General features: G+C 37.1%; 1 long non-coding RNA gene and 1 pseudogene across 2 annotated transcripts; one reads left to right on the top strand and one right to left on the bottom strand.

Annotated features, from left to right (window-relative positions):
- The first annotated feature begins 2500 nt into the window (after positions 1–2500).
- LOC111829010 lies at positions 2501–6780 on the top strand. 2 transcript variants are annotated; one of them, XR_002832611.1, is made up of 7 exons: positions 2501–2600; positions 2884–3101; positions 3577–3680; positions 4595–4702; positions 5189–5326; positions 6151–6188; positions 6695–6780. It is a non-coding gene; the product is annotated as an uncharacterized LOC111829010 (long non-coding RNA). The 2 variants fall into 2 exon arrangements; XR_002832610.1 differs by lacking the exons at positions 2501–2600; positions 2884–3101; positions 3577–3680 and adding an exon at positions 4253–4360 and having other exon boundaries at positions 6695–6764.
- Positions 6781–8526: 1746 nt separating this feature from the next.
- The window catches only part of LOC111829017, a 3312-nt pseudogene continuing 1875 nt past the window's right edge, over positions 8527–9963 (bottom strand).

Raw genomic sequence — 9963 nt, 5'->3', positions numbered from 1 at the left:
TCTTGAATCGCCTTGACCTTTTCTTCATCGACCTTGATTCCCTCTGCACTTACGAAAAAGCCTAGGAAAACAAGATTATCCGTGCAAAAGGTGCACTTCTTCAACTTCGCATATAAGTTTTCCTTTCGAAGCACATCCAAAACAAGTTTAAGATGCATGACATGATCTTCCAAGTTTTTGCTATAAACCAAGATGTCATCAAAATAAACAACAACAAAAACTCTAATATGCTTCCTAAAGACATGATTCATCAATCTCATGAAAGTGCTAGGTGCATTTGTTAACCCAAACGGCATAACTAACCATTCATACAATCCTTGTTTCGTTTTAAAATCCGTTTTCCATTCATCACCTTCCTTCATCCGGATTTGATGATAACCACTTTTATTATCAATTTTTGAAAAGATGCTAGAACCATGCAATTCAGCAAGCATATCATCTAATCGAGGGATAGGGTGGCGATACTTAACCGTAATATTATTGATGGCTCGACAATCCACGCACATGCGCCAACTTCCATCTTTCTTTGGTACAAGTAAAACCGGAACAGCAGACGGACTCATGCTTCTCGAATATGACCCTTGTCCATAAGCTCGTTCACTTGTTTCTCGAGTTCTTTTGTCTCGGTCGGGTTGGTGCGATAAGCTGGTCGGTTTGGTAGGGCGGCTCCCGGGACGAAATCAATTTGATGCTCGATCCCTCGGATGGGTGGTAAACCTATGGGATTATCTTCTGGAAACACGTCCTTATATTCTTGCAAAACTTACTCGGTAGCACCGGCTCGGGATGGTGAGAATAACTTATCCGGAAGCTAAAGATCGAGAATTATCGAAACCGGAAATACAAGATCGAGAAATATCGAAAGTACGGAGCTAACAGTCGAGAAATATCGAATCTGACAGTGATCATCGAGAAAATCGAAACCGGGAGTTCCAATGATCGGGAAAAATCCCAGCCGAATGAGAAAATCCGAAAAAATTGAAACCGGTAGAAAACAAAAACTTATCGACGATGATCGAGAGAAAAACATATCCGGACGAGAAAAACGAAAAACGAAAACTGGTCGACGATGATCGAGAAAATGTCCGATCAGTACGTGAAAGATCGAGAAAAACGAAAACTGATCGACGATGATCGAGAAAATGTCGGATCAGTACGAGAATGATCGAGAAACACGAAAACTGATCGAGAAAATGTCCGATCAGTACGTGAAAGATCGAGAAAAACGAAAACTGATCGACGATGATCGAGAAAATGTCCGATCAGTACGTGAAAGTCCGAGAGAAACGAAAACTGGTCGAGAATATGTCGGATCAGTACGTGAAAGTCCGAGAAAAACGAAAACTGATCGACGATGATCGAGAAAATGTCCAATCAGTAAGCGGAAGTTCGAGAAAAACGAAAACCGACAAAAGCTTATGTTAAGTGGACTAATTGTTCAGGGGGATAAAAATGGAAATCCATGAAGCCGACAAAAGCTACGCGGAAGTCCGAGAAAAAACGAAAACTGATCGAGAAAAAATCCGATCAGTACGCGGAAGTCCGAGAAAAACGAAAATGAATGAACGTTGGACAATTTTCATTTAATTTGTTACGAAAAGTATGAAGTAAAAGCATGTGGCATAATATGTGGCTTGTGCTTACTGTAAACACATTACAATAACCATTAGAGAGGAATTGAAACACCAAACCAAACCACATCAGCATGAATACATATAGATATCCCTCATAGAATTAATGAGCGTTAGACATTGGAACACCATTTCAAAAGAGGAATGAACTCGGTTAATATAAGGAAAAATATGTACACTTTCCATAAACAGTGCCGAGTTGTAGTAATATATAAAACACTATTTGCTTATTCAGGCATATATTAATATTGTACACAAAAGGAGGAATTGAACTCGGGTTGCTTATTCTAAAACAAAGTAAAAATAGCCATCAAGCTACACATTATATTGTACAATGTCATCGAAACTAACTTTGAAAACTTTTCATCTCGTCTCACAAAAACTTGTGTGTTTTAAAATCTGATTATATGACATGAAACTAGAGATTAACACAAGCATATTCATGTATTCAAATCACAAATTCATCAAAAGTTAGAGCATGAAATCTCTGTTTAAAGTATGCAATCTTCAAAATAAAACAAACAAAAGCTCGATTGACCAAAAAGAAAAGACCGGGCCGCTTAGCGACCCGGCCACGCCATCACCCTCGCAAAATGAAAGAGATGAAAAAAAAATTCGTCCAAAACGGACTACTCTACCGAAAGTTATCGCGTTTTCAAGTTTTGCAAATCCTTTTTTGGACTCAATTTGGGGACGTAGGCAAAGGGGAGGCAAGGGGGATAAAAGAACGCTGGAATACAATTAAAAACTTAACCTTGTAATTTCAATTATTTACAATTTATGTCAATCTCTAAGAACATATACACCAATAAAAGAAAAACCACGCTTTCTTCATTCTTCGTGGAATTCTCAACGATGCTCTTCTTCGGTCTCAGTCTGGGAATCGCTGGCGCAAGGGTATAGCAATAAAAATAGAAAAACGCTCTCTTCGTTCTTCTTAGAATTGCTCTCTACGAAGTATGCTCCTTGGTAAGTCTTCTCCTTCCTATTACGTTTTTGTGTAGCTTCGGTGGATTAGGGATTCTCAGAATTTTAAGGACCAACTGGACTGCAATTTGCTACACTTGGCACGTCTCTACTCTGCAATCTATCAAAACTAATTACCCAATAATTTTGGGATTTATCTTCACGACTGGTTCCATTGTTCGAAGCAGTTCCACTCTACTTATCTATGAAAAATTGAAAATATACATTTTACGTAATATCTCGGACGTATGCTTATGTAAGTCTTCTCATTCGTTACGTTATCCAGGTTTGAAGGTCGTAGGAAGGCATGGAGGCTGGAGTCTTAGTGGAGAAAAGGTCATCGCTTTGTAAACTGATCCGATTGTAAATTGCAGAGCTAGGACATGCTGCTAGCCTATTATTAGTTTATGCAATGTCACTGCATAACTATAAATTCATTCTAGGCCGACAGCCCATTACTGTTTCAAAACAGCCAAATTAACGATGCAATCCTCTTAACCTAAGGTAAACGCTATGCCTTCTTTGCTCTGCAATTAATCTAGAAATGAGGGAAAAAAAAAAGTCTTCACTTGAGATGTGTTTATTAGCAAATAGGTTTATTGTTACAGCTACTACCAATGAAAACATTTACATTAAAAGAAACTCTAGATGTTGTTCACCTTGTTTCACGCTTGTCTCTACAACACTTTCTTCACTTTATTTTTTTCAGTAAAAAATGATGAATGATACCAAAGCATACACTTATGATAATACAGCTTATTTTGCTGACTTTACACTACTCACTCTATTTTTATTTTTTCCCTACCAAAAAAATCATCCTCAAAACCTGAAACTTATAATGTTTTTTTACTAATTTTTCTGGGATTTATCTACCCCCATGGTTTAGAACCAGCAATGGTTGGAAGCAGATCCATTCTACTTGTGTAAACGTTCGTTGCTATTTTTCTTGTTCTCTATGACAATTTCGTTTTTTTAATAGCTTCTGTGAAATAAGGCCTTCAGAGTCTTAGGGTCAAACACGAATGTCATAGCTGGGACTTACTGCTCGCCTTTTCCTCTGTAATATCTCGGACGTATGCTTATGTAAGTCTTCTCATTAGTTACATTTTTCTCTAGCTTCAATGGTAAAAGGTTTACTGCTCGCCTTTTCCTTTGTGGAATTGCAAGGATGCTCTCATGTCCCAGCAAGGTTTGAAGGCATTAATTTGGGCATGGAGGGTGGAGTCTTAGTGGAGAAAACATATGATTAGATTCACTCATGTAAGTGGCAGATATTTCTTTGAATAACGTTTCACTAACTCCATGACTTACTTCTCAGCTTGTGTTTTCTCAGTTTTTTTTTCAAGAAATTTTATCCTATAAATTCTTCATCACAGTGGACACTTGCATCACACACCTGCATCACTACCAGCAATCGTTGGGATCAGTTCAACTCCCAAATATTTCTCTTATTATCTTTGCAAATTTCGTTTTCCTATAGCTTCAATGGAATAAGGCCTTCAGAGTCTTAGGGACTAACACGAATGTCATAGCTGGGACTTGCTGCTCGCCTTTTCTTATTAAATGTAAGTCTTCTCATTCGTTACGTTTTGGGACCTAGACTGTGAATTTCTACTGCATTGTTCCTTGTTTGTTCTTTGTTTACTGTTTCAGAACCTGTAAAATTTGGAAACATACCTCTTCTCGTGAAACGTTTAATGTGCCAGCGAGGTTTGAAGGCGTTACTTTGGGCATGGAGGGGGGAGTCTTGGTGGAGAATACATGTAAGTCGCAGATATTTCTTTGACTAACTCCATGACTTACTTCTCAGCTTGTGTTTTCTCTGTTTCTTTTTCAAGAAATTGTATCCTAGAAATTCATCATCACTACCTCGTATTTTCTGTTTCGTTCACACACCTGCAACACTATCTCTTATTTTCTGTTTCATTCATTTACCTGCATCACTATCTCACTAGAAATTCATCATCACTATCTCTTAATTTCTGTTGTATATGCAGTTCTGCCATGGCACAAAGAATCCTTTGCAAACTACGCTTTCATTCTAGGCCAACTCCTTATAACTGTTTCAAACCGCCAAAATTAGAATGCAATCCTCCTCACCTAAGGTAAACGGTATTGTTTCTTTGCTACACCGCACTTAATCTCGATTTTCTACAATAAAAACAAGTAAATCAGAACATGAATTTTTCCATGTCAGTCCTTTTCATGAGCTTTTGGTAGAAATACGTAGTAAATTTCAGATAAGGGGTTTGCTTTAGTTTTCTTATGCAGCTCGTCCATGCAATTGTCCTATCTCTCATATTATGTTGTATTCACCAAGTGTAAAAAAAAGTAAACTCAACAAATCCTTTTTTAACTTCATATTTTGTGAATTGTCTTCACTTCATATGTGGTTATTAGCTTATACGTTTAATGTTTAGGCTACTATCAATGAAAACAACCATAGTTAAAAGAAATTCTAGATGTTTTGGTGTTGTTGTTTATCTTGTTTCATACGTGTCTCTACATCACTTTGTTGACCTGATATTGTTCACATTTCCTTCCAGAAAGGTACTGAGCTCTGCCTCACTTTCTGTTTCTATAACATACAGGTAGACAAAACTACCTACTAAACTGAATTTCAATTTAAACCAACACAAGTAATAATGCAGCGCTAGGATGCTCTCTACGGTAAAAGACATGAATCTTCTATGGCGCAAGGCTGCACTCTATGTCGGACGTATGCTTATGTAAGTCTTCTCCTTTGTTACATCAGTTATTTCCATGTGCTGTTGGGAGAAATAAGTAGTCAATTTCAGAGATTGGATTTGCTGCTCCACTTTAATTTCCTTAGGCAGCTCGTCCATGCAATTGTCCTATCTCTTATTTTCTGTTTCATTCACCAAGGAACTTCACCGTTTTCATTGAGAGGTTCGTTATGTTTCAGTGTAGTCGTATTGTATGCATTGATGTTTTAATGACACTGTTTGCAGTTAATGATAAAACAATAATAAAGTGAACAACTTGTAGTGTTCTGTTATTTAGACAAATACGTATCAGATTGCACGGATAAGATTTGCTAATCCACCTTAAGCTAATTATGCAGCTCTTCCATTTGATTCTCTTATACTTACAAAAAACGTTGACCTAAACATTCACGTTATCAATGATAACAATTACGTTAGAAGAAACTCTACACTTGAGATGTATTTAATTGTGTTTTGGTTTGGTGTTTTAGTATCGCTGTTCATCTTGTTTAACGCATGTCTTTATTTTCTCGCATCAAGTAAAAGAAACACTACAATTTTTTCCGGGGATTTATTTATACTTCCATCTCTTCCATGGCACATAGAATCATATGTCAACTATGAACTGGTTACAAAATTTCCCACAAGCAGAACTTCCAATTACTGTATGTGAGGATGCTCTCTATCTCGAAACTATGCAAGTGTAAGATCTTCTTCGGTCTCTGTTTGGGTTTGTTTAATAGGAAGTGTACATTCTTATCTCGGATAACCCTTCTTCTTTGTTTCCCTTTGTGTAGCTTCTGAATTCTTTTCCTTTACTTTTTCAGAACCTGCAAATTTTTGGATGCAGTTCTCTTCTTCTGAGGTAAACGCTAATGCATCTTCTCTTATTTTCTATGTCAATTACTTATTTTCTATGTCAATTACCTCAAGTCAACAAATCCATGCTTAAATTTTGTGGTTTTGAATTGCCCCGACTTAGAGATGAATTTTTCAGTTACTTATGGGTAATGGCTCTCAGTGCTTTGTTTCTGGATATTCATAAAACAATATTCAGGATTTTGTATTGTATCTTAGAATTCAACATCAAACTGGAACACTTGCATCATTACTATTCTTCCATGGGGGTTTGAACCCTTTGCAAACTATGAATTGGTTACAAAAGTTAATTATGGGCAAACCATCAAACCAGGATTAAAAAAAAAAGAATAATGTAGGCAAGACCTGAATTATTTCGGTGTCAGTTCATTTCATTAGTAAATAGCACAGATGGGATTTGCCCTCTCTGCCATGTGCAGTGTTGGTTTGTTAAATGTCACAAATCGTCGTTTTTTATACGTTTGGGTTACACATGGATTTATGTTGGTGTAGGAATTAGCATCAACGACATACCGGCCTAAAACAATAATGAATCGAATCGGACCAACGGAATCGGGGAATCCCGGTTTCGCATTTAAAGAAGATTTATGTTCATTCCTAAAATGAAAATGGGCGACTTTGTCTCGTTAGGGTTTCATAAACCCTAATCAAATATTTATGAGAATATTCTTTATAAATCTAGGGAATACGAGCATTTATTGTAACCATAGATCTCTTGTATAAATAGAGAAAATGCCTCTTTTCTAGGGCATCGAATAATCAATACAAAAAACTCTAGATCTTTGATCTATTGAGCGAAAACCTAACTTTATCCTAAAGAAATTGGGACCCCCTTTTCATGTGTGAATTCTTAATTCAACAATCATTACTATTCTTCCATGGGGGTTTGAACCCTTTGCAAACTATGAATTGGTTACAAAAGTTAATTATGGGCAAACCATCAAACCAGGATTACAAAAAAAGAATAATGTAGGCAAGACCTGAATTATTTCTGTGTCAGTTCATTTCATTAGTAAATAGCACAGATAGGAATTGCCCTCTCTGCCATGTGCAGTGTTGGTTTGTTAAATGTCACAAATCGTCGTTTTTTATACGTTTGGGTTACACATGGATTTATGGGAATATTAAATAGTAACTTATGGATTTCGTATTGAAGATTAATCTTCTTATGTTTACATCTGTAAACATTATCTAAACTATAACTTGATTGGAGCGTGCTTTTGGTTTTGATTCAGATTTTGGAAGCAACCTTATCTAAACGTTCTAGATCTTTCTCTTATTTTCTATGAAAATAACTTCTTTGGTACCACTCACGGAAATCTTGGGTAAACTGAATTTCAAGCGCTAGGGTGCTCTCTACAGTAAAAGACATGAATCTTCTATGGCGCAAGGCTGCCCTCTATGTTATGCTTATGTAAGGCGTCTTCTCCTTTGTTACGTTTTTCGGTAGCTTCAATCATGCTCCACTGTTCCTTTTTATTTTGCTTTACTAGGTACGTTTATTTTACAAACATAAATCTTTGAACAAGTTACGATTTGGTTATTGTCTAGCTTCGATGAATGAAGAGGTTCAGAGTATTTTGCAGAGATGAGACTTCCCATTGCTGTTTAGGAACCTACAAATTTTGGATGCAATCCTCCTCTCCTCAGGTAAACACTATTCCGGGCATGAGTAAAATGTGTGATAGAGATACTAAAAAGAGATGAAAAAACAACTCAAACATAATTTACATTGGAAAGATAATATCAACTCAAATTTAAGGCTTAGAGCACCCCACATATAGGTGAGGTTCTGAAATGAGAGTTTTCAACTCATTTATTTAAATTTAAATACAAAAAGAAAAATTAAACCATTACCAAGTGGACATGTGGCATAAGAGTTTCTCATGAGTATTTAACAGTTTCTCATGAGTATTTAACAGTCTCTCATTTCTCTCTATGAGTACTCAAAACCTCTCTTTTGAGATACTCTTCTCTCCTTCTCTCCTATTTTTTTTTCCAACCACATATTAATTAAAATAATACTCCATGAATGGATGCCCAATCAGGAGAGAAATCGTTTACAAAAATATCTTCTGAATCAAATGACCTGGAAGATCGAGCAAGACAGTCTGCTTTTGAATTACAAAAAGGAGAAATCTTCGTTAACGAAAATGAGGGAAATAAAGCACGTAACTGAAGGAAATCATCTAAGAGGATTTACCAAGGCTGTTCTCAAATTTTTTCTTAAACTTTCGGAGCTTTTTTTTTAGCTGACTTTTACTAAAGTCAAAACTATTTTGATTTTAGAAGAAGATGAACCATATTTGTATCATCAAAAGGACTTACCCAGTGTTGGTTTTGTAGTCAATAACCCCTTGTACAAGAGCAACCTCATCGTCCTCACTCCAAACACGTTTGAAGTTAGGTTTCTTCTTCTCTTTCTTCTCTGATACCTTGACGCTCTTCACAGAAACTCCTTCATTTGTTGTTTTAGGAGAACGTTTTTCCACATATCTTCTCACCTCTTGCTTCACCGTAACCGCACAAGAGGTTCGGTAAAAGGATTAGTGTTGCTTATGCACTCTTTTTCCCTTGTCAAGTTTTGTCCCATTGGGTTTTCTTGACAAGAATTTTAATGAGGCTTAAGAAACAGTTTCAAGGCCTTTTACCAAGCCAATTCCGTGGTTCCAAGGCCCAACACTTTGCCTTGGCCTTTTTATGTGCTTGAGAGACTCGTGGTCGGTATGAATGACGAACTCTTTCGGCCACATATAGTGTTGCCACATTTGTAGTGCTCGGACCAACGCGTAAAGCTCCTTGTCGTAAGTCGGATAGTTGAGTGTCGCTCCTCCTAGCTTCTCGCTAAAGTATGCTCTGGGCTTATGATCCTGCATCAAAACAGCTCCAATACCTATCCCGGAGGCATCACACTCAATCTCAAAAGTTTTCATAAAATTAGGAAGAATTAAAACGGGAGAATTAGTGAGCTTCACTTTCAAGGCTTGGAAGGCGTTTTCTTGCGCATCTTCCCACTTGAATCCAACGTCCTTCTTGATAACTTCCGTAAGCAGGGCGGCAATGGTGCTGAAATCTTTGACAAATCGTCGGTAAAATCCTGCTAAACCGTGAAAGCTCCTTATTTCGCTCACATTCTTAGGGCTCGGCCATTCTTGAATCGCCTTGACCTTTTCTTCATCGACCTTGATTCCCTCTGCACTTACGAAAAAGCCTAGGAAAACAAGATTATCCGTGCAAAAGGTGCACTTCTTCAAGTTCGCATATAGCTTTTCCTTTCGAAGCAAATCCAAAACAAGTTTAAGATGCATGACATGATCTTCCAAGTTTTTGCTATAAACCAAGATGTCATCAAAATAAACAACAACAAATACTCCAATATGCTTACTAAGGACATGATTCATCAATCTCATGAAAGTGCTAGGTGCATTTGTTAACCCAAACGGCATAATTAACCATTCATACAATCCTTGTTTCGTTTTAAAAGCCGTTTTCCATTCATCACCTTCCTTCATCCGGATTTGATGATAACCACTTTTAAGATCAATTTTTGAAAAGATGCTAGAACCATGCAATTCAGCAAGCATATCATCTAATCGAGGGATAGGGTGGCGATACTTAACCGTAATATTATTGATGGCTCGACAATCCACGCACATGCGCCAACTTCCATCTTTCTTTGGTACAAGTAAAACCGGAACAGCAGACGGACTCATGCTTCTCGAATATGACCCTTGTCCATAAGCTCGTTCACTTGTTTCTCG

The sequence above is a fragment of the Capsella rubella genome, unplaced genomic scaffold (genome assembly GCF_000375325.1).
Source record: "Capsella rubella cultivar Monte Gargano unplaced genomic scaffold, Caprub1_0 scaffold_26, whole genome shotgun sequence".
In the NCBI taxonomy this organism is placed as follows: Eukaryota; Viridiplantae; Streptophyta; class Magnoliopsida; order Brassicales; family Brassicaceae; genus Capsella; species Capsella rubella.
Note: the sequence above shows the minus strand (reverse complement) of the source record. Positions and strands in the feature narration are given on the sequence as shown.